Source organism: Lagenorhynchus albirostris, chromosome 5 (assembly GCF_949774975.1).
Source record: "Lagenorhynchus albirostris chromosome 5, mLagAlb1.1, whole genome shotgun sequence".
Taxonomy (NCBI): Eukaryota; Metazoa; Chordata; class Mammalia; order Artiodactyla; family Delphinidae; genus Lagenorhynchus; species Lagenorhynchus albirostris.
Window position 1 is genome coordinate 46,672,431 of NC_083099.1, and position 26,263 is coordinate 46,698,693.

At 35.5% G+C, this 26,263-nt stretch overlaps 1 pseudogene; it reads left to right on the plus strand.

Annotated features, from left to right (window-relative positions):
• LOC132520213 (dysbindin-like) overlaps window positions 1-26,055 on the plus strand; it is a 108,826-nt pseudogene extending 82,771 nt beyond the window's left edge.
• Window positions 26,056-26,263: the final 208 nt, after the last annotated feature.

Genomic DNA, 26,263 nt, shown 5'->3' on the forward strand with positions numbered 1-26,263 from the left:
GGTTGTATTTTACTGTCACTGTACTTTCTTTCTGCCCCTTCTGCCTTCTAAATTAGCTTCCCTTTTCATTTTTCCCAGACTTTCTGCCTTGCTATATTTGAATTTTGCGTGCAGGGTGGATTTCTTTGCAAAAGAAATTTGTTGGATATTTCTGAGATTCTTTACATCTCTGACCACCACATCCCTGTTTGATCACTTGCTGACTCTGCAAGCATTTTTTTTTTGTTTTGGTTTGTTTTGTTTTGCCCTTACCCACAACTCCAGAACTATAATTTCTTTTTCTGGTACTTAAAATAATTCACGTACTCAATTTCTGCTTTTCTCACTCAGAGAATCCTCTCCTTTGGGGCATGAGTTACTTGTTGGAGGGTTCATTATTCCAAGCTCTTAACACTTGGTAGCATCTTCTCACCAGCTCTTGCACAAAGCTGCTGATGCTGCCCATATTCTGCTTTTTGGGATGGTAGTTTGGGCAAGCACCGCTAGATATAAGTAGTATTTTGTGTTGAGTAATTGTATAATAAAGGAGTCCCCATCTCATAACTTCTATTGTCTCTATAAATCGGAAAGCAGAGTATTCTTCTGAGAATGAGGGGAAGAGTTAGAAGTTTCAGACTGAAAAGAAAAAAATTGATTTAGTCACTGTAGAGAGAATGATCAGAGAGATGGTAACACTGCTTAGTCTTTCTAATGGCTTATTATTATTTGTTTTTCCACAAATTTATGGAAGAAACAATTTGTCTCTTAGTATGATTTTTTTCCTAGAAGTACTAGTTTGCTTAGATGCCAGTGTAGAGAATATCCAGAATTAGGCTCATCCAATATTGGGATTTTTTTAAACAAAGTTCGAAAAAATTTAGGCCAGCAAAGAATCTTTGTGAATTAGCAATCTAAGCTGGATAATGAGAAAATTAAAAATAAGAGGATAATTATAAATAATGTTAATGAAGTGGGAATAAGTAGAGAAATGGATTGCACATCTTGACAAGGTTGAAAAGAAGTCCCAGAGAAATAAGCAAACTGGGAGTAGCCAAGGGTTGGTTCAGAGTGGGATGACTGAATCATACTTGGAATTGGATTGACTTAATTTGTTGACAGGGTTCCAGGTGTGAGCGTGGTAATGACTGATTGAACTGGAAAAGATTAGAAGGTCAGTGGTTATGAATAGGCTAAGGACTTCACCAAATAGAGGGATTGATGGAATATTCAGCTGCTCATAGAAGTTGCACAGTAACATAGCAGGACTTGGAATTTAAGGAGAATAAACCTCATGCCAGTTGATGAACTGTTTGTAGCAGGAATACATGAGGGCAATCACAAGGATGTGAGAAGAACATGGGAGGTGTCTTAGTCCATTTGGGCTGCTATAACAAAACACCACAAACTGGGGAGCTCATATACAGCAGAAATTCATTTCTCATGGTTTTGGAGGCTGGAAGTCTAAGAAAAGCATACCAGCATGGTTAGGTTCTGGTGAAGGCCCGCTGTTGCATTGCAGACTTCTAATTGTGTCCTCCACACAGTGAAAGTGGCTACGGAGTTCTGTGGGATCACTTTTATAAAAGCATTAATCCCATTCATGAGAGTACCACCCTCATGACTTAATCACCTCCTAAAGGCCCCACCTACTAATACCATCACACATCACTTTTGGAGGTTAGGATTTCAACCTGGAAATTTTAGGGGGACACAAACATTCAGACCATGGCAGCAGGGTTTCTTTAAAACTTTGGAATTAACAATAATCTCTGAATACTATCTGCAGAGATAACAGAGAACACTGAAACAAACCCCAAAATCTCCAAAAAATCAGTCACTCAAGAAAATTATTGAACAGCCACCAGTCCAGTGATATTCTCAATAATGAGTCATTGAAAGAAAGAATGGAAGTAGAGAGAACTTTTAGATGAGAGATTAAAGTTATTAGAGGATTTCTTAGTTATGGTGCACAATTCTTGAGAGTACAATGAAAAAGTTTAGGATTCAGGTAATAAGAAAGATCAGAACACTTAGGGTGATAGAAGATAGGTGGTCAGGGCCATGCACACTTTAATATTAACTGGTACAGGCAGGAATAAGTGGTGTGGAGGACTTAGTCTGTTTTAGAAGAGTGGACCCTGAGCCATGTATCCAGAGGTTCTGCCCCAGTATAGAGTAATGAGTAATGATGTATTTTGAAATACATAGAGCATTTTACTAGTGCAGAGAACTATGTAAGCTTCAACAAGTTACTCAAAAGATGAGTTTTAGTGTCTTCATCTAAAAACATGACTATAATATCTATCATGAATAAAATCATATTAAAGCTTAATAATAAGTATTTATACTATTATTACCTGGTACTTAGAATGTGCTTAGTCTTTTTTAATTATGCCATCAGTTCTTTTTTGTCAATATTTCATATCTTTAGTTTAAGACTTAACTCAAATTATATGGAAATAGTAGGTTCTTTATGTGAAAAGGGATAGCGTTTTATTTTTTATGCAACTATTTATTTTCAATATTGTACCCTTCAGAGATTATAAATCTTGTTCATTATATATTTTAAAGGGGAAATCTATGTTGTAGCCTGAAAGACAGATCAAGGTGAACTTTCTGGATCATGAACTTAAGGTATTAATCAAAGTATATACTCAGAAACATGATAATTTAATTGCTCAAGACATTAAGTGTATGTATTGTCAAAACATTTGTGAGAGTGATTTTTAGGTCATGATACAATCAAACAATTCAAGGAAATTTTACTGATCTACTAATAAATATTAAACAGTATAGTCATGAGGCTGCATATAAAAAATAACAAATTTGTTTTCTAACTCAAATTTATTAACCCCCTTTGGCAGCTTAGTTAGGAATTTTCCAAGCAGAAATGCTAATATAAAATGTATTCGCTTTCGTACTGAAAACCACTCAGGGCCCTCTTGTAATGCCAGCATTAATTTTTAACAATACATTGGGGCTTCCCTGGTGGCGCGGTGGTTGAGAGTCCGCCTGCCGATGCGTGGGACACGGATTCGTGCCCCGGTCCGGGAGGATCCCGCGTGCCGCGGAGCGGCTGGGCCCGTGAGCCGTGGCCGCTGGGCCTGCGCGTCTGGAGCCTGTTCTCTGCAACGGGAGGGGCTACAACAGTGAGAGGCCCGCATACCGCAAAAAAAAAATCCCAAAAAAACCCAATGTATTGGCAGAATTTTCCACTATTGTGAGATGTGTAACAAATGATCCACAAATATTTTCCAACTTTAGCATACCTAGAGAAGTTTCAATACATTGATTCATAGATAATACAGATGCATATGTTACTTCACATTTCTTTGCATGATAACAGCATTTATTCACATGGCTTTGGAACAAAGGTACTATGAGTGAGAGGACGCTGTGGGAATACTGTTAGTATGAGAAACTGACCTTGATTTTACAATAACTCGTTTATTAGGGTGGAGGACCAGAGCAAATAATGCAGAAAAAATTTTACATGCCATAGCACAGATTTTCTCTTTAATTACCAGTTTTTCTCCCATGTTCATTGAGGCATTTCTCCCTCCAGAAAATTATAGTTTCTTTTATGCCTCAGTCGTCAGCAGATTTTAAAAATTCAGTTAATATCTAGTTGTTTGAAATATAACTGTTAACTTCCAATTTATTTTACTTCTTTGATATATTTTCTTCAAAAAAATCTCCATTGACTAAATCTTGAATGGACAGCTTTGTATTTGCCACCTTTAGATTACGGGAAACTTTCTATATTTGCATTTAGGCCTTATATACACACATGCGCGCGTGTGTGCACACACACACTTTTGAAGTCTAAGTTCATATTTATGAAGAATGGTTAGTCAATGTTGTGTCTGTTTAGATTAAAAAAATCTTATTGACAGACTAATTTGAGATACACTAAATTGCCAACACTACATAATAGCACCTACAATGGCTAAAACCATACAACAAAAGCACATAATATTGTAAAAATTCTAGGTGAGAAATCAGGAGAACATAGATCTTGATCTCGTTTTGCCAATTAACCATATGATCCTGAACAGTTTTTCATTCGTTTTGTTTGGGACCTCAGTTTTCAAATTGGCAAATGAGAAAGGTGGAATAGATGACCTCCAAGAGTGACTCAGTATCTGAAATATTTTAATCTTTATTGGGAAGTTGGTTTGACATATTGCACAGTCTCATCACTTCTTATTATAAGTTCCTCTGATTGTAAAAGACTTGGGTTACAAAATAAAAATCACTTTAAGATGTAAATGTATAAATATAAGTACATAGTATTATCCACTTCTTCAGGGAGGGAAAACTCAGTATACAGAAGTTAAAGTTGTTTAAAATTCTGGTTATTTTCATATGGATAAATAGTTGCGTATTAAAATTTTTATTCCCAAGTAATCTTGAAAGAGCCCACATGGACTTAGTCTAATAAAATTCTAGTCTCGCTCTCGGCCTTCAAGGTGGTGGAGAAGTAAAATGTGGAGATCACCTTCCTCCCCACAAATACATCAAAACTACATCTACATGTGGAACAACTCCTACAGAACACCTACTGAACGCTGGCAGAAGACCTCAGACTTCCCAAAAGGCAAGAAACTTCCCACATACGTGGGTAGGGCTAAAGAAAAAAGAATAAACAGAGACAAAAGAATAGGGACAGGACCTGCACGTTGGGGAGGGAGCTGTGAAGGAGGAAAAATTTCCACACACTAGGAAGCCCCTTCACTGGTGGAGACTGGGGTTGGGGGGGAAGCTTTGAAGCCATGGAGGAGAGTGCAGAAACGGGTTCAGAGAGCAAAGCAGAGAGATTCCCACAGAGAGGATCCATGCTGAGCAAAACTCACCAGCCTGAGAGGCTTGTCTGCTCACCCCCTGGGGGGGTGGTGGGGGCTGGGAGCTGAGGCTTGGGCTTCAGAGGTCAGATCCCAGGGAGAAGACTGGGGTTGGCTGTGTGAACACAGCCTGAAGGGGGCTAGTGCACAACAGCTAGCTGAGAGGGAGTCTGGAAAAAAGTCTGGACCTGCCTAAAAGGGAAGAGACCATTGTTTTGGGGTGTGTGAGGAGAGGGGATTCAGAGTACCACCTAAACGAGCTCCAGAGATGGGCACAAGCCGCAGCTATCAGCACGGACACCAGAGACAGGCATGAGACACTAAGGCTGCTGCTATGGCCACCAAGAGGCCTGTGTGGAAGCACAGGTCATTATCCACACCTCCCCTCCCGGGAGTCTGTGCAGCCCACCACTGACAGAGTCCCGTGATCCAGGGACAACTTCCCCGGGAGAACACATGGCGCACCTCAGGCTGTTGCAACGTCATGCCAGCCTCTGCCGCCACAGGCTTGCCCTGCATTTCATACCCCTCCCTCCCCCCCGACCTGAGTGAGCCAGAGCCCCCTAACCAGCCGTTCCTTTAACCCCCTCCTGTCTGGGAGGGGGCCAGACGCGCTCAGGCAACTTATACACAGAGGCGGGGCCAAATCAAAATTTGAACCCCAGGAGGTATGCGAGCAAAGAAGAGAAAGGGAAGTTTCCCCAGCAGCCTCAGGAGCAGCAGATTAAATCTCCACAATCAACTTGATGTACGCTGCATCTGTGGAATGCCTGAATAGACAACGAATCATCCCAAAATTGAGGCGGTGCACTTTGGGAGCAACTGTAGACTTGGGGTTTGCTTTCTGCATCTAATTTGTTTCTGGTTTTATGTTCATCATAGTTTAGTAGTAGAGCTTATTGTCATTGGTAGATTTGTTTATTGATTTGGTTGCTCTCTTTTATATATATATATATTTTTCCTTTTTCTCTTTTTGTGAGTGTATGCTTCTTAGTGTGATTTTGTCTATATAGCTTTGTTTTTGCCATTTGTCCTAGGGTTCTGACTGTCCCTTTTTTTTTTTTCTTAGTATAGTTTTTAGCGCTTCTTATCATTGGTGGATTTGTTTTACAGTTTGGTTGCTCTCTTCTTTCTTTCTCTCTTCCTTTTTTATTCCTTTTTTATTTTTAATAACTTTTTTCTATTTTAATAATTTTATTTTATTTATGTACTTTTTCTTTCTTTTTTTTTCCTCCCATTCTTCTGAGCCGTGTGGCTGACAGGGTCTTGGTGCTGTGGCCAGGTGCCAGGCCTGAGCCTCTGAGGTAGGAGAGCCAAGTTCAGGACACTGGACCACCAGAGACCTCCCAGCCCCACATGATATCAAATGGCAAAAGCTCTCCCAGAAAGCTCCATCTCAATGCTAAGACCCAGCTCCACTCAATGACTGGGCAAGCTACAGTGCTGGACACCCTATGCCAAACAACTAGTAAGACAGGAACACAACCCCACCCATTAGCAGAGAGGCTCCCTAAAATCATTATACCTTCACAGACACCCCAAAACATACCATAGGACGTGGTTCTGCCCACCAGAAAGACAAGATCCAGACTCATACACCAGAATACAGGCACCAGTCCCCTCCGCCAGGAAGCCTACACAACCCACTGAACCAACCTTACCCACTGGGAGCAGACACCAAAAACAACGGGAACTATGAACCTGCAGCCTGCGAAAAGGAGACCGCAAATGCAGTAAGTTAAGCAAAATGAGAAAACAGAGAAATACACAGCAGATGAAGGAGCAAGGTAAAAACCCACCAGACCAAACAAATGAAGAGGAAATAGGCAGTCTACCTGAAAAAGAATTCAGAGTAATGATAGTAAAGATGATCCAAAATCTTGGAAATAGAATGGAGAAAATACAAGAAACGTTTAACAAAGACCTAGAAGAACTAAAGAGCAAAAAAAACCAATGATGAACAATACAATAAATGAAATTAAACATTCTCCAGAAACAATCAATAGAAGAATAACTGAGGGAGAAGAACGGAGAAGTGACCTGGAATGTAAACTAGTGGAAATAACTACCACAGAGCAGAATAAAGAAAAAAGAATGAAAAGAACTGAGGACAATCTCAGAGACTTCTGGGACAATATTAAACACACCAAAATTTGAATTATAGGGGTCCCAGAAGAAGAAGAGAAAAAAAAAAAAAAAGACTGAGAAAATATGTGAAGAGATTATAGTTGAAAACTTCCCTAATAAGGATAAGGAAATAGTCAATCAAGTCCAGGAAGGGCAGAGAGTCCCATACAGAATAAATCCAAGGAGAAACATGCCTAGACACATAGTAGTCAAAATATCAAAAATTAAATAAAAAATGTTAAAAGCAGCAAGGGAAAAACAACAATTAATACAAGGGAATTCCCTTGTATTCCCATACAAAGGAATACCCATAAAGTTAACCTCTGATCTTTCAGCACAAACTCTGCAAGCCAGAAGGGAGTGGCAGGACATATTTAAAGTGATGAAAGTGAGAAAACTACAACCTAGATTACTCTACCCAGCAAGGATCTCATTCAGATTTGACAGAGAAATTAAAACCTTTACAGACAAGGAAAAGCTAAGAGAATTCAGCACCACCAAACCAACTTTACAACAAATGCTAAAGGAACTTCTCTAGGCAGGAAACACAAGAGAAGGAAGAGACTTACTATAACAAACCCAAAACAATTAAGAAAATTGTAATAGGAACAAATGTATCGATAACTCCCTTAAATGTAAATGGATTACATGCTCCAACCAAAGGACATAGACTGGCTGAATGGATACAAAAACAAGACGTGTATATATGTTGTCTACAAGAGACCCACTTCAGATCTAGAACACATACAGACTGAAAGTGAGGGGATGGAAAAAGATATTCCATGCAAATGGAAATCAAAAGAAAGCTGGAGTAGCAATTCTCATATCAAACAAAATAGAGTCTAAAATAAAGACTATTAAAAGAGAAAAAGAAGGACACTCCATAATGATCAAGGGATCAATCCAAGAAGAAGATATAACAAATGTAAATATATATGAACCCAACATAGTAGCACCTCAATACATAAGGCAAATGCTAACAGCCATAACAGGAGAAATCAACAGTAACACATTCATAGTAGGGGACTTTATCACCCCACTTTCACCAATGTACAGATCATCAAAAATGGAAATAAGGAAACACAAGCTTTGGAAATGATACATTAAACAAGATGGACTTAACTGATATTTATAGGGCATTCCATCCAAAAACAGCAGATTACAATTTCTTCTCAAGTGCTCATGGGATATTCTCCAGGATATATCATATCTTGGGTCACAAATCAAGCCTTGGCAAATTTAAGAAAATTGAAATTGTATCAAGTATCTTTTCTGACCACAACGCTATGAGACTAGATATTAATTACAGGAAAAAATCTATAAAAAATACAAACACATAGAGGCTAAACAATACACTACTAAATAACCAAGAGATGACTGAAGAAATCACAGAGGAAATCAAAAAATACGAGGAAATCAAAAAATACCTAGAAACAAATGACAATGAAAACACGATGACCAAAATCTATAGGATGCAGCAAAAGCAGTTCTAAGAGGGAAGTTTATAGCAATACATCCTACCTCAAGAAACAAGAAACATCTGAAATAAACAACCTAACCTTACACATAAAGCAATTAGAGAAAGAAGAACAAAAAAACCCCCAAAGTTAGCAGGAGAGAAATCATAAAGATCATATCAGAAAGAAATGAGAAAGAAATGAAGGAAACAGTAGCAAAGATCAATAAAACTAAAAGCTCGTTCTTTGAGAAAAAAAACAAAATTGATAAACCACTAGCCAGACTCATCAAGAAAAAAAGGGAAAAGACTCAAATTAATAGAATCAGAAATGAAAAAAACAAAAGAAGTAACAACTGACCCTGCAGAAATACAAAGGATCATGAGAGATTACTATAAGTTATTCTATGCCAATATAATGGACAACCTGGAAGAAATGGACAAATTCTTAGAAAACCACCACCTTCTGAGACTGAACCAGGAAGAAATAGAAAATATAAACAGACCAATCACAAGCACTGAAATTGAAACTGTGAATAAAAATCTTACAGCAAACAAAATCTCAGGGCCAGATGGCCTGACAGGCTAATTCTATCAAACATTAAGAGAAGAGCCAACACCTATTCTTCTCAAACTCTTCCAAAATATAGCAGAGGGAGGAACACTCCCAAGCTCATTCTATGAGGCCACCACCACCCTGATACAAAAGCAGACAAAGATGCCACAAAAAAAGAAAACTCCAGGCCAATATCACTGATAAAAATAGATGCAAAAATCCTCAACAAAATACTAGCAAACACAATCCAACAGCACATTAAAAGGGTCATACACCATGATAAAGTGGGGTTTATCCCAGGAATGCAAAGATTCTTCAGTATACACAAATCAATCAATGTGATAAACCATATTAACAAATTGAAGGAGAAAAACCATATGATCATCTCAATAGACGCAGAAAAAGCTTTCAACAAAATTCAACACCCATTTATGATAAAAACCTTCCAGAATGTTGGCATAGAGGGAACTTACCTCAACATAATAAAGGCCATACATGACAAACCCACAGCCAGTATCATTGTCAATGGTGAAAAACTGAAGCCATTTCCACTAAGATTGGGAACAAGACAAGGTTACCCACTCTCACCGTTATTATTCAACATAGTTTTGGTAGTTTTAGCCACAGCAATAAGAGAAGAAAACGAAATAAAAGGACTCCAAATCGGAAAAGAAGTAAAAATGTTACTGTTGGCAGATGACATGATGCTATATATAGAGAATCCTAAAGATGCTACCAGAACACTACTAGAGCTAATCAATGAATTTAGTAAAGTAGCAGGATACAAAATTAATGCACAGAAATCTCTTGCATTCCTATACACTAATGATAAAAAATCTGCAAGTGAAATCAAGAAAACACTCCCATTTACCATTGCAACCAAAAGAATAAAATACCCAGGAATAAACCTACCTAAGGAGACAAAAGACCTGTATGCAGAAAACTATAAGACACTGATGAAAGATGTTAAAGATGATACAAAGAGATCGAGATATATACCATGTTCTTGGATTGGAAGAATTAACATTGTGAAAATGACTCTACTACCCAAAGCAATCTACAGATTCAGTGCAATCCGTATCAAACTACCAATGGCATTTTTCACAGAACTAAAACAAAAAATTTCACAATTTGTATGGAAACACAAAAGACCCCGAATAGGCAAAGCAATCTTGTGGGGAAAAAAAGCAGAGCTGAAGAATCAGACTCCCTGACCCCAGACTACAGTAATCAGGATAAAGCTACAGTAATCAAGACAATATGGTACTGGCACAAAACCAGAAATATAGATCAATGGAACAGGATAGAAAGCCCAGAGATAAACCAATGCACCTATGATCAACTAATCTATGACAAAGGAGGCAAGGATATACTATGGAGAAAATACAGCCTTTTCAGTAAGTGGTGCTGGGTAAACTGGACAGCTACATGTAAAAGTATGAAAGTAAAACACTCCCTAACACCATACACAAAAATAAATTCCAAATGGATTAAAGACGTAAATGTAAGGCCAGACACTATAAAACTCTTAGAGGAAAATATAGGAAGGACACTCTGACATAAATCACAGCAAGATCTTTTTTGAACCACCTCCTAGAGTAATGGAAATAAAAACAAAAATAAATAAATGGGACCTAATGAAACTTCAAAGCTTTTGCACAGTGAAGGAAACTACAAATAAGATGGAAAGACAACCCTCAGAATGGGAGAAAATATTTGCAAATGAATAAATGGACAAAGGATTAATGTCCAAAATATATAAATAGCACATGCAGCTCAATATTAAAAACAATAAACTGCCCAATCTAAACATGGGCAGAAGACCTAAATAGACATTTCTCCAATGAAGACATACAGATGGCCAAGAGACAGATGAAAAGGTGCTCAATATCACTAATCATTAGAGAAATGCAAATCAAAACTACAATGAGGTGCTGAGAACTACAATCAAAACTACCTTACACCAGTTAGAATGGGCATAATCATAAAATTTACAAACAACAAATGCTGGAGAGGATGTGGAGAAAAGGGAACCCTCTTACACTGTTGTTAGGAATGTAAATTGATAGAGCCACTATGGAGAACAGTATGGAGGTTCCTTAAAAACTAAAAATAGAGATACCATATGACCCAGCAATCCCACTACTGGGCATATACCCAGAGGAAACCATAATTCAAAAAGACACATGTACCCCAATGTTCATTGCAGCACAATTTACAATAGCCAGGTCATGGAAGCAACTTAAATGCCCATTGACAGACGAATGGACAAAGAAGATGTGGTACATATATACAATGGAATATTACTCAGCCATAAAAAGGAATGAAATTGGGTCATTTGTAGAGATGTGAATGGACCTAGAGGATGTCTTTCAGAATGAAGTAAGTCAGAAAGAGAAAAACAAATGTCATATATTAATGCATATATGTGGAATGTAGAAAAATGGTACAGATGAGCTGCTTTGCAAGGCAGAAATAGAGACACAGATGTAGAGAACAAATGTTTGGTTGCCAAGGTGGAAAGCAGGGGTGGGGGTGGGGATGAATTTGGAGATTGGGATTGACATATATACACCAATATGTATAAAATATATAACTAATAAGAACCTTCTGTATACAAAAATAAAATTCAGACAAGAAGCCAACGGAAATGCACATGTACTATTCGTAAGAGTTAGTTTGGTGCACCCAATCTGAAGACAAATCTGTGAGTACTTAACCAAATATAATAAATTGTAATCTATGATCCAGAATTCCTATAACAGAAAAAAAGCATATGTATGTTCATAGGAGAGCATGTGTGAGGCTATTCATCTTAGCACTGTTGTGGTTATGAGGATTCTGAGGCAATTTAGAAACATTAAACATCTATCTTGAAAGCTCAATATATTTTTCATTTTCTTTTTATTTACTTTTCTTCTATTTTTTAAAACACTGTAAAACAAATAATCTGTAGCCTGTGGACACCTTTGGTAACCTACTCTAGTAATTTTTCATTTTCCTTCAAAACCTTATTTGTATTTAACTTTATATATGCTCTTGTATTCAAAACCATGTTCACCTATACTAACATATGTGAGTTGAGGCAGAGATCAGAGAAATACATTACAATAATATTTTATATAATATAAATCAACTATACTTCTATAAAAAGATTAAATAGATCACTGCTTTACTCTCTTTTTATACATATTTGTTTATTATACTATTACATATTATTTGTGGTATTGAATATGTAAATATTTTATCTTTTATTTTCTCAACTGTTAGCCACAAAGAACTTAAATTTCTTTCCTTTCTTCCTTTCCCATACTTTTCTTGCTTCATCTCCTCACTTTCATCTCTCCCGCACTTCTTGATCATTGTATTCTTTGAAAGTATCACTTCTTAAGGGGATACAAATCTATTACAATTTAGAAGGCGTTATTCAATGCCTTTATTGAAGTTACTAAAACAAACCCACAAAAAACAAACAACAAAAAAGAGATCCAGTTATATAATAGCCACTTTTGGAACCCTAGCAAAGAGAACTTTTGCTGAGGTGCAAGAAATGAACACAATTTGTTTACAGAACCTTCCCAGTATATCACATTCACTGTTACTTAAGTAAATAGATATTTCACAATAAATCAATTGTGAACTGGAATTAGATTGGTAAACTCTCTGCATATAAATGTATGAATTAAATAGAAGTTGCCCTACATGTAAGGTAACAACACAAGTATTTCCAAAGAGAAATAGAGAAAAAAGATTTTGCAAACATCTAGTTAATATAAAGGTCATTTTTTCTCCCTTTAAAAAAAATAAACTATACAAATCATCTAACACCTAATGCAATACAATGTAATTTTAAAATAGCTTAGGGGAGTAAATTATGTGTCAGAACTTTCTAAAAGTAACTAATCAAATTAGCTTTTAAAAATAACATAGGAATGATGATTATAATTCTGAATATCTCCAGAAGGTGAAAAATCAATATCATAAAATTTAAAAATTAATTTTCTTACTAAATTCAAGGAAATAATTTTTATTATATAACAGGAAATTATCACACACATACACATAAACCTACAGGAGACTGAGTGGAAATTAGTTCAGTTTATTGTATCAGCCAATCTTATCCATATGACCCCAAGTAATAGACTTTACTAATTGCACATTAGTTTATAGAAACCAGGAGAAACAAATCAAACCAATATTTTCATTTATGGATGGTTTTGTCTTATTTGTATATATCAATTAACAGAGGCTTTATACAAGTTGTCATTGGAAGGTAAATCAATTAAACATTTCCATAATCTACCAATTAGATCATGAAATTGATCATTATAATGATAATGCGATTTTGAGCATTTAGTTTCCAAAGACTATATTTTATACTTCATGTTTATTATTACACATAATAATTTTTGCTCATAGCAACCCTTAAATAGGGTTATGTTTTTATCCCCATGTTACAGATGGGAGAAATGGGATACAGCCCTTGCCTTGCTCATCATTATAGAAGGTCCATATGAATAGCCAATGTTTGAATCCTGGCCATATAAAAATACTATCTTGTGCTGTAATATAGGCCAATACACACTGGAAACCAATTTGGAAACAAGGTTGGCAATTCAATACCATGAAAATTGAAAACACATGTTCAACAGAGTTATATGCACATATACATAGAAACTTTATTTATAGTAGCCAAATATTGGAAAAAATACATGTCCTCAACAGAAGAATGGAAAAACAAATATGGTATATCTACACAGTTAAATACTACTCAGCAATAGTAGGAACAAACTACTGCTACATTCAATGTCATTTTACTGAATAAAAGAAGACAGAGAAAAGATTGTTCATCATATTATTACATTTCATAAAATTCTAGAATATGAAATCAATTCAATGGTGGCACAAATCTGATCAGATTTTGCCTGGGGTTGGAATAAAGAGAAGGATGCATTAATAGGGCCACAGGAACCTGCAGAGTTTGATAGAAATGTTTCGTACTTTGAATGTGATGGTGATTTAATATTTTATGAATATATTTAAAAAACACCAAGATGTATAATTTAAATATAGGCAGTTTATTGTACATAAATTAAACCTTATTAAATCTGTAAAAGGATTAAAGGGTTTAAGATTATATGCCATCTGACATCTGTGACACATTAAAAGTTTCAAATTTTCTCTTTATTTTCTTGAAACTTTTCATTTATTGGGAACAAGAGGTAATGGAGACACTGTGCATTTCATGGCTATTATAGTAAAATAACTAGGCCTTTGAATCACAAAGACTTGATTAAGTGTTTAATTCCAAGTGCCATGTTTCCCCAACAGAGGGGTTACACAAATCCACCAATAATTTGTCCTGCCACAGAAACATGGATGATATGGAAACAGGACTCACAGTGAGGATCTCTAATGCTCTGCTACAATATAGCTCAGAGCCTAGGCTGGTTATTCAAGGTATCACATACAGTGACAATAGATGAGTATAGACCCTGAAAAAATGCCAGCTTATTTAAGGGAAAGGAGAGTGAAAGAAATGTCTGTGATCAAATGGATGTAAATAGAATGCATGGGATGAGAAATCGGAGTTAGTTCTAACTGGTAAGAAATAAGGTGGTACTTCAGTGGAATTAGTAGCGAAGAATAATCACACTATGAGTAAGAGCATCTAAGTCATTGACTTCATATGGATCTGGCAAAAACAACAAAGATATAAAATTTAAGTGACCCGCCCCCAAACGGTGTACGAGGTTATCCTGGGTTAGTTATACAGTGAACATTTTACTCTAGAATAATTTAACTGAATCCTGATAGAAGTGTAGGATATACAGAGGAAAGGCATCTTCCAGGCAGATGAAAACATGGCTATCGACCTGAAGGCATAATACAGTGTAGTATATTTTGGAAGTTGATGTAGCCAGATAGTACTATATTTTGAGAAGTGAGAAAGAAAACAATGGGGTAAAGATCGCAAAAGAAGGAGTAAATCATAAGGAATCTTTTATTCCATTTCTAACTTAAGATCTATTTTGTGGTGAACAGAAACCGTTGATTGATTTTAAGCAGGGAAATAAAATAACTCAGTTTGCATTTTAGAGCACCTAGTTTTCAGTTGGGAAGAGACATTTGATGGGGCATTCCTGACCATGTGACTTTACATTATATTATACACTATGACACTAGATACTAATATCCAAGACACTGTGAGACCAGAAACTGCAGAGGTGAGGATAGTCTTTATATTAAGTTGAATATACAGAACCTGATGACAGATACATTTGAAAGAGGGGATAAAAGGTATAAGAGTAGTGTAAATTGCTTCAATAATTTCTGGTTTGAGCAACTTTTTAGTTTATGGTGTTGTATGTTAATATTGGAAATAGTGTGGACAAGCATTTTTCACATTCGGCATGTTTAGTTTCACATGTCTATGGGAGGGCTCAGATAAGATGTACAGTACTTAGGTATATATTTGTCTGGAACCCAGGATAGTTACCTGGACTAGAGATACAGATTTAGGAGGCTTCAGAGTATGACTAGTAAACCAAGGAATGGATGAAATCTTTGAGACAGGCATTTTAAATTGAGGAGACTGAGAGAGAGACAGAGAGACAAAGACAGAGAAAGAGACAGAGATACACAAAGAGGGAAAACAACAGGAGAGGGAAAGAGGAGAAGAGGAAACAGATGTGTGAATTGAAACGGAATGTTCATAATTAAACAATAAAAACTGTACAAAACTGGTTTTTCATAAGCAAAGTAGGAGAAAATTTCCATGAAGGTATGAATAATTGTTTACAATGTACAAAGAGCAAGTAAAACATAAAGATTGAAATAATTCACTAAAATGGGCAAATTTCAATGGTGAAAGATGCCAGATTAAAGTAGGCCGGATACTAACTAGAAAGTATGAGGCCATGATTTTCAGTTTGGCTTAGTCCTGTTTGATGTTGAGATATGAAGATGAAAAGAGGGGAGGGAAAATAAAACATAATCAGAAACTGGCACAGAGTAGAGACCAGAAATTTTACTTATCTAGTAGTTTAATTTTAAGTTCATAAGCATCCAGTATTTACTCACTACTAGGCATTTATCTTCACTGAAGACACAAATCAACTGACCACATTTTTCATCCTATTCAGTAGGAACTGCTTGAATAGAATCTGAATTAGTTTATCCAGTTTCAGGATCAAAAGTTCTCTGTTCAGGGAGGTGCTATAGAATGACAAAAAAACAAGAACTGAATTGGAAATGAGTAGGTAAGTTAAAAACAAGTCTCAGAAAACAGGTTTTATTATTTCTATTGAAAATAAAATAAAAAATACTCTAACTCATTATACTATCCTAGCCTTTCCTTATTTATCAACTTTATATTACAATTCTAGAACCAAAAACACATCATGAAAATAGGAAGAAAACTATATACAGAACCTCTAACATTTGATAAGAATTTATTAATATGATTTGCATCAATATATTGCTCTCTATTTCAAAAATTTTTTCCTTTTATAAGGGTCTTTCTTGTACTATCTCTTTGATCCTAAAGAAAAGTAATTAGAATACCATTTTGGGGGGGATTTTGTTTTAGGTGAAGTAATTGAAGTTTCAGGGGCCCCAGGGAGGTGATTAAGATCTTTTATTCTGGAGCTTGATGCTTGAAGATTATATAAGAACAATAAGGCTACAGACATTACTCATATAGACTCCTAATTTATTCAAGTTTGAGGGAAAAAAGAATGTAAGCAAAAATTATATTGGTATTCATCTTATCATGAATTTCCCAGTACACTCTCTTATTGATTTAATGATTCTTTGAAAATGGACATTTAAAGCAGGAAACAGAAAAGATACACTGTAAGAAGACTATGGAGGAGTTATATATGGGGGTGGGCATGAATCATGCTCACCATGTAGAAAAGTGCTTGCTGAGCCTTTGAAATACTCTGTGCAATTTGTTTATAAGAGGCATTTGCAAAATTATTATTTGCCTTGCTCTTGTGTCTACATTTGTGCTTGTGCCCTCCAAGTTATGATTTGCTATTAAAGATATTTTGATATATATTTTGTCTTAGAAAAATATGAATTTAAGTTTAGAATCAGTCCTCAGTATAGCCTATTTTTCTTCTGATATATTCCAACCTGTTAATTTAAGATGATGTTGAAAGAGGACTGGAATTATATTTAGGTTTTTCCCTTTCTGAATGTCACTTGTACCTCTTATTACATAAGCTTGGATAAGGCACTTGAGTGCTTTGATTATTCTTTTCTGTAATTTTGAGAATACAGTAGCTTTTTTAACTTTTTCTTTTATATTGGAATATATATAATATAGTTGATTAACAATGTTGTGTTAGTTTCAGGTGTACAACAAAGTGATTCACTTATACAGGTATCTATTCTTTTTTTGTAGCTTATAAACAACAGAAATTTATTTTTCACAGTTCTGAAGGCTAGAAGTCCAAGGTCAGGGTGCCAGCATGGTTGGATTTTAGTGAAGGCCCTTTTCTGGGTTGCAGACTGCCTATTTCTTGCCGTGTTCTCACCTGGTAGAAGGGGCTGGGGATGCCTATGGAGCCTCTTTTACAAGGCACTAATCCCATTCAGGAGGGCTCCACCCTCATGACTTAGACACTTCACACAGGCTATACCTCCTAATACCATCACCTTTGGGGATTAGAATTTCAACATATAAATTCTGTGGTGACATAAACATTCAGACCATAGCATCTTCTCATTGGTTCTGTGACATCAACATGTATCTATTCTTTTTCAAATTATTTTCCCAATTAGATTATTACAGAATATTGAGCAGAGTTCTAAATACTTCACTGGGCTATACTAAAAATCAGCTAATGAATGCATAATTAATGGAACATATAGCTGAAGCAACATGGTACAATGGTAAAGAATGCTGAAGAACCAAATTCTGTGTTTAAATACTGATTTTGCCACTTTTCAGCTGTGTATGCTTATCAAGTAACTTAGCCTCTCTCTGCCTCAGTTTCCTTATCTGTAAAATCAGTATGATAATAATAGTTCTGACCTCATGTGACTGTGAGAATAGAAGGAAATAATCTATCCAATGCTCTTAGAACTGTGTCTAGAGTATAGTAAGAATTATTCAAATATTTAATGATGATGATGGTGATGGTGATGATGATGATGATGATGACAATGTGCCAGGCACCAGGATACAGTGCTTAAGAAATCACAATCATTTTTTTCAGTAGGAAAGTTGAAGAGACACAGAATCTTAAAATTATAGTGCTGAAACTCTACTAATAAAACCTATGATATTTCTGAAATTTAACTCATAAAGCCTACTAATAAATTTAAACTTCCTCAAATGATTTGCATGCTAAATCATGTTGAGCCACTTTTAGGTGTTTTCTTTTGACAGAATCCCTAGGAGACTATGGGATGTGATGCAAAGGTCCAGGATCTGTCTCATCCAACCTTGTGCTGAGATCTCCTCATTGCTGAATAACATGTTTTCTTAGGTTTATTACAGGCTGAAATTTAATGCTCTAGTGATTCCTTTATGTATAATTCTACAATTGAGAATGCAATAATGATAATTATTGCTTTGCAAGCTACTAGTTTCATTGCAAATGTCATTACTTATAATAAATACAGGATAGCCAAAAGAAGTACTTTCTAAAATATTATGTAAAATTAAAATGAGCATATAATTCTTTTAAAATAATTAATCTTGAAATAGTAACATGTTTTATAAAAAAAGTTCCAAAATGAAAATTTTGGAATTATCTCTACATACATATTCCAAGAGGCAAACAAGTTCTCAAGGACCATTATTGAATGCTTATAGAATATTAAAAAATAAAAAGGAATATAAGTCAAAACAATATTTAACACAGTATTCTAAAAAATCATTTGTAGATTATGATATTATAAAGAAGAAAAAGAAAAAAGTTAACTATATCTCTTCTGGGGTATGTGTGACTCCCAGCTTGAATTTTTAAAAATTCTACTGAATACTCCAATTTTGTCAAAAACAAAACAACAACAAGAAACACACACACAAAACTACCACAGCACTCCCAAAGCTGTGCAGTGCTCCAGTGGCATATATTCTCACAGTTCACAAAGCATTTCCACAAACATTTCCTGGGATCCTCACAAAAAAACCCTGTGATTTAGGCAAAATATGTCTCTCAATATCTTTCCATACTCCTACATTTTCTCCAAATAGATTATGTGACAATTAGTGTCACTTCCATATCAGAAAAATAAACACATACAGCTACTTTGTGTTACATCTAAAGAATGGCTTAATTATAATATTGTGGGTCAAAGACTGAGTTTTCCTTTTTCTACAGAAAAGCAGTGTTCACTCTGCCAAACATTTAGAGTATAAAGCTTCAGCATCTATAAAATATGAACAAAAAATAATTACCTCAATTGTTGCAAAAATTCAATAACGTGCTTAGAAATTTTCACATAATAATCTGCAGACAATAAATGCCTCTACATCTTAGTGCTTTTCTTCTTTTCTGAAAAAACACTAAGAGATTTCATTTGTACAGTAGAAATGGCTTCATGATCAGGAAATTGGAATTAATATTCTACCACAGACTATCAGAATATGTTATTGAGTTTTTATTGCAAGTAAAATTCAAATAATACTACCTTCAGTGTTACTAACACAACTAGTAGTAAATATAATATTATCAGCAGAAATAATACTAATAATTATAATAATGACTAGATTTTATATAGTGCTTTTTTGTGTCTGATATTAGTCATTTCTATCTTCACGATAACCCTATATTATTATCCTATTTTAAATACAAAAAAACTAAGGGACTTGACTTGCCTAAGAGCAAAGTTCTGGTTACTAGTGAAGTTGAGATTTGAACCTATGAAATTTTCACCTTTAGGGCTCATGCTCTTTATAATTGTTCTATAGGTTATTTGTAATTTATAGAAGCTCTATAATAGAGTTATGATTATATTTTTAGAAAAATTGACTGCTTGGCTAAACATATGGAATTGCGTGCCAGTTTAAGCATTTTTCAGGCAGACGCAATGTGAAATAAACAAATACATTAAATAACATTCATATGAGCTTCTTTTTTGTTGTTGTTGTTTCCTATTTCCATGTAGTAGAAGTAGGATCTTATTTTTTGAAGAACAGAAATGTTAAAATTGACAAATAATTTGGAATAGATAATAGTGTGCCTTTTGAGTGCCTTAATTATGTAATGAACATTTGCTGTTTGTGCATATTCTACTTTATTTTACCACTTGAAAAAGCCAATAGATATAAATAATGTAATAATTGTGAGGAGTTTTGCATTTCTGGAGAGGACATTACAAATAAAATGATCAACACAATAATTCAAAATTGTGTGAGGCATAATATTTTCCAAATTTTTCATATTCTATTATGTAACTATTTCCAGTGTCTTTCAAGATAAGGAGAATCAATTTTTCTTGAAGATACAGATTAGGCAACTGCAAAGAAAAATTCAAGTGACCTTAAGGATTTTCTCCCCTTAGTCATTCTTACGCTGATTGTTCTAGCTTTCCACAGAAGGTAATAATATCTTTTGAATTACTGAACCATTAGTTCACTCTTAACCTTGATGAAAACTTCAAGAAATGTCTTATTACAAGAATAATTGTGAGGGAACATAAGGTGTTATTTTGGTTTGTACTTCATATTTTATATTATAACAGATATAGCATTAACATTAACAAATATGGCATTATTGATGTTGGAATTTTTTTATTTAAGCTCTTGGCAAGTTTCCATATTTTTATTATAAAAAGTACAAGCTTTTCTGAGAAAAACAAAAACATAAAGAAGCAGAAGAATTTTAAAATATGTTCTAACCAAGGTGGCTATCATGTAACACACAAGATAAAATAATGAACTTTACTGATTTTATTCTTGTTTCTAATTATTTATTCTAATATTTTCCAAGATGTTCATTTTATATTTTGAATACCGAATTTTAAATTTATAGAAATATATGTTTAAGTTATGAGTTTATGAATTTTTATGCAACTTGCATTTTTACTTAATTAATCCTGTAAATTTTTCCATATCAGTAAATATTCCTAAAAATAAAATTGATAGAGCTTGTTATTTCCAAAACTTAAGTGTCAAGCTACAGTTGCCCTTTAGATCTTCTGATTTTCACTCCCAGCTGCAGCTGTAAGGAGTCCCTCTCTTTACCTTGGTTAACGATGTGCTTCATCATCAATCTAAATATCTTAGTGTAGAAGAAAAAAATAATGAATTTGCCCCACTTCTTCATAGTTATTTTTGAATCATAATATAAAGCAAAAGTTACAAAATAAAGGTAATTATATTTCAGGTATTAGAAGTTCTTTAAATGAATATCTACAAAGTATTAATTTGGTATATACACCTTGCATTAAGAATTATTATAAATATTGTAACTATAATTTTAATACCAAGGATATTATAAACAAAACATTTAAGTGTATGCATATGTGTATATATGTATTTGCACATATGTATAGGATGAATATAGAGGCTATGTTTATTCCTAGTTGCATTAGATATGAACTCTCCCTTAATTTTACAAAAACTTATGTATAGATTTTTATGTGTATTCTTTTTTATTGGGATTTGACTTTTATAAACTATTGAAAAAACAAATAATTTGTTGATGAAGCAGAAATCTTGCTCTTTGTGGTGGAAATGGCCCTTTATCATATGTCATCATCTGATGAAGACAATTCTGTTAGATCTACTGTAATGGGAATTTCTCTTTAGTATGTGGTATGTTGAAGATCGAAAAAAAAAAAGTCTTGTCTAAGGTTCAACACTAATATGTGCTAGAACTTTGTCTGAATTCTATAAGTTTCAACCCAACATTTTATTTGCCATGTTCCACCAGAGTGAGAGTAGAGATGTTTTTTTTTTCACCACTCTATTCCATAAGCTCTTGAAGCTCATGATAGAGAGAGAGAGAGACAGACAGAGAGAGACAGAGAGAGACAGAGAGAGAGATAGAGGTAGAGATATAAGTAGAGAGATATATTAAATATTTAGTGTTAAAATCCACAAAGGAAACCATAAAATCCCTAACAAACTTATCATTTGATTTTGTTTGATAATTAAGCTGTGCTGGAGCTCTATATGGAGTTAATTTTGAGGCTGTGAATTTTCCTTTGGTGATAGCCCATAAGAGGACAAACTGTGGAATGGAGTATGAAATGAGGGAGGAGGACCACAGGGATGAGACCTAAGCACTCCAAAGCCTCAGAGGACTGCTTGCCAACTCCAAGAAACAGGAGAACTTGAGGGACCTTGACCTGCAGATTCTAGCGAGAAGCCTTTCTTTTCACTTTGGGCAGACCTTATGATTCTGTTTTAACTTCATGAACTAAAAAAGAATAGCATAGGTATGCAATCACATCTCTGTAAGAAAAATATTTTAAAAAGTAACATCAAGGTAGCAACATAATCATACTTAAAATTAACAGTAGGGCTTCCCTGGTGGTGCAGTGGTTGAGAGTCCGCCTGCCCATGCAAGGGACACGGGTTCGTGCCCCGGTCTGGGAAAATCCCACGTGCCTTGGAGCGGCTGGGCCTGTGAGCCATGGCCGCTGAGCCTGCGTGTCCGGAGCCTGTGCTCCGCAACGGGAGAGGCCTGCATACCGCAAAAAAAAAAAAAAAAAATTAACAGTAGTTACTTACTACCATCACATATTCACTCAGTATTCAAATTTTCAATTGGCTGATAATGTTTCTGAATCATAATCCAAATAAGATCCTCACATTAGTTGCTATGTCTCTTAAAGTCTGTTTTTAGCTATAGCCTCCACTTCTCTCTCTCTCCCTGCCACCTCTTATAATTCATTTGTTGAGGACACAGATTTACCTGTCCTTAGAGTTTTCTACTGTCTGGATAATGCTGATTGCATCCCCATGGTATGATTTAACATACCCCTCTGCCTTCTTTACATCCTGTAAATTCTTAGATCTAGAAGGCTTTTCCCTTTTGGACTATTATGCCATAAGGGCAGCTGTGTTCGTCCACAAAGAAAGTCATGAAGCACTACTGTCTCTTATTTTATCATAATAATAGTCATTGCTGATTAATATTAGGTATAGAAAAATAATATTTTAATTCTATAATTCTTTTTCATTTATTAAGTAGAATATTTCTATAAAAATTCATCTAATTTTCTGTATGTCTTGAATACACACACACACAACTTCTTTCTCATGACTTTTACCTTTTTAGACATTTTGGGGCTTTTTTACACTTTTATTTTCTAAATCCCATTTGTTGTTGTTGTTGTTGTTGTTGTTGTTGTTTTGTGGTTCGCGGGCCTCTCATTGTTGTGGCCTCTCCCGTTGCAGAGCACAGGCCCCGGACGCGCAGGCTCAGCGGCCATGGCTCACGGGCCTAGCCGCTCCGCGGCATGTGGGATCTTCCCGGACCGGGGCAGGAACCCGTGCCCCCTGCACCGGCAGGCGGACTCTCAACTACTGTGCCTCCAGGGAAGCCCTATGTTATGTTTTTGATTGCATATATTCTCCATTGGAAACCTTTGTCATTTAGCCTTCATTCCAGAGATTCTACTCTTTAATTCTCATTTCTTTAATTCATTCAATTCTGATTTTATATTCTTTTATTTGTCCATTTGTAGTCAGATTCTTTGTATTTCTGATTTGTGGTATTATTTCAATTCTGCAAATGCTTGTTTAATTACATTTAATTCAGGTCAGAATGTTGTCTTACACTTTTCTTTTTTGTTCTTAGCTTAGTTTAGAGAAATTTTTGCCTAAAAATATTATGTTTATGCTTTCTTTTATTATGGTAGCTCTGATGGGATCAGTGTTCATATTTTGTTGATGTTTTTAATTATTGTTTGATTTTTCTGGGACTAACAGCAGAAAAATTATATAAAGGTGAGGTTTGGTGGCATACTTCAATTCTTAGTTCAAGAGAAACCTTTCCTGCTGCTACAGTTTTCTTTCTTCAACAAATGGAAAGTAATAGAATCTCTTCTGTTCTAACACATTTTGATTCTTTGCTGTTTTCTAATTCTAGTAAGGTTTTGATTTTCAGCCATCTTTTTATTTCTGTTCACCACCAAGCCTCCAAAGAGTCCCTTCCTGAGGATCCTCCATTGCCTTCAGAGTTGTTGCTTGTATGACATTGCCGTCTTTGGTATCACATAATTTAAAGTCATTCTGTTTAATTCTCTATTAAATGTTCTCTGTGTTATCTTACCATGGTTAGGATCCTCTGCTTCTAAATATAAATATTATTAGATGTTATCTGTGGTCATCCCTACTAGAACCGTACAGCACTCTCCTGTGTTCATCACAATTGCCTGTTAACCTCCATTCAGGCGTGGGCTCCACTTAAGTACAGGCATTAAACACACTCTGTGGTCTTGGGTGGCTATGCACCATTAAAGTAAACTGAAGGAGTATTCTCTGTGTCCTAGTTATGCTGTTAATATTAACTATGCAAGATTTTCTTATCTAACTTTGTTGATCAGAAGTTTTTCCCTTGGAGGATGTGTAGAGATTCAAATTTAAAACGCTCCCATTATCCTTGAGGTACTTGGAAATTCTACAATAATATTTTGAATGGAACAAAGGTGCCAGAGTTTAGAAAGAATTCTAAATCACAAAGTCCTCCCAAGAAGGAAGACGATTGTAATTTATAAAAGCAAAGCGTTTATTCTTAGAATAATTCTTTCTCTCCTTCAGAGACCTTTGAATAGGCAGAATATGAAAAAGAGTATTCTAAGTGAATAGTGCACTGGAATCTAAGCATGATGAAACTAAAGAAGATAAAGGAGAACTGGGAATACTTTATTTCATCAAAAAGCAGAACTTGCATGAGTTAAAATGCCTTTAAAACATAGATAGCTTAAGTTTAAATAGCTTTAAAACATTTTTTAATATGTTGTTGAGAATAGGTATTATATTAGAATTAAAGAAATAAGAAAATATTGAGTTAGTTTATAACAATCTTTCTATAATTCTTCTTAACTAATATACTTCAGAAAGCTTTTCAACAACTGGAAAAATTGGCCCCAAAATATCCCATATTTGCCAAAGTGCTCTGCTGGACTAGAATTACTTAGCAGGTATGAAGATACATGGGCTGCACTTCACAGAAGAACCAAAGAATGTGCTGGTGCTAGAGAGCTGGTGGATAGCAAGGTGGTTATGCTTTCAGCACACTGGGAGAAAAAGAAGACAGAGCTAAGAGTTACAGGTGCATCCTCAGCAACTTCCAGGTTTAATACCAGATTTAGAATTTATGACAGCAAACCTGACATATTTAATGGCTAGTTTTTAGGAGATAAAAACCAGCTGCTGGGGCTTCCCTGGTGGTGCAGTGGTTAAGAATCCACCTGCCAATGTAGGGGACACGGATTCGACCCCTGGTCCGGGAAGATCCCACATGCCGCGGGGCAACTAAGCCCATGCACCACAACTACTGAGCCTGTGCTCTAGTACCACAACTACTGAAGCCCGTGGGCTTAGAGCCCGGGCTCTGCAACAAGAGAAGCCACCGTGGTGAGAAGCCCGTGCACCGCAATGAAAACCCCGTGCAACCAAAAATAAATAAATTAAATTAAAAATAAAAGAAAAAAACAGATAAGTTAACTGGGTAGGAAACACTTGTATTCTCTCAAGGATACCCCTTCCTCAGGCTCTCCAGATTTCAGGACTTTCATCTGAATTCCTCTCCAGTTTAAAAAAAAAAAAACACAAAAAAAACCCCACCTGCTGAATCTGGACATTTTATATGGGCAATAGAAAAATAAAATATAAGCAGTCCCAATAACTGGAAAATTACAGGAAAAATAAGAGGAATGAACTTGAAACCTTCAAAGTTGAACTAGATGTAGAGCACACCCAGAAGGTCTTGGAAATGGAGCGTACCCAGCAAATGAGGCTGAAGGAGCAGCAGAAGGTTTTTGAGGAGGCCGTCTCGCAGGACGTGGAATAGTACCTTTCCACAGGTTACCTGCAGATAGCTGAGAGGTGCGGCAGTTGGGGAGAAGGCCCCCTGGCAGCAGGGACTCTCCCTGGGTGTGCAGAGATAGTGTAATGCCATGCTCCCTAGAATGGAAGGGGCATGGAATAAAGTCCTCATAAGTCCTGTTCTATTGTTAGACCCCCAAAATCAAAGAGGATGCATCATGCCATATTTGTCTTGACATTGTTTTGCCTCATTCTATAGTTCTAGGCTTTAGTTGAAGATATTTAGAAAATGCAGAATATGTTAAAAAAAAGTTAAAAAGGCAAAGGAAATATAC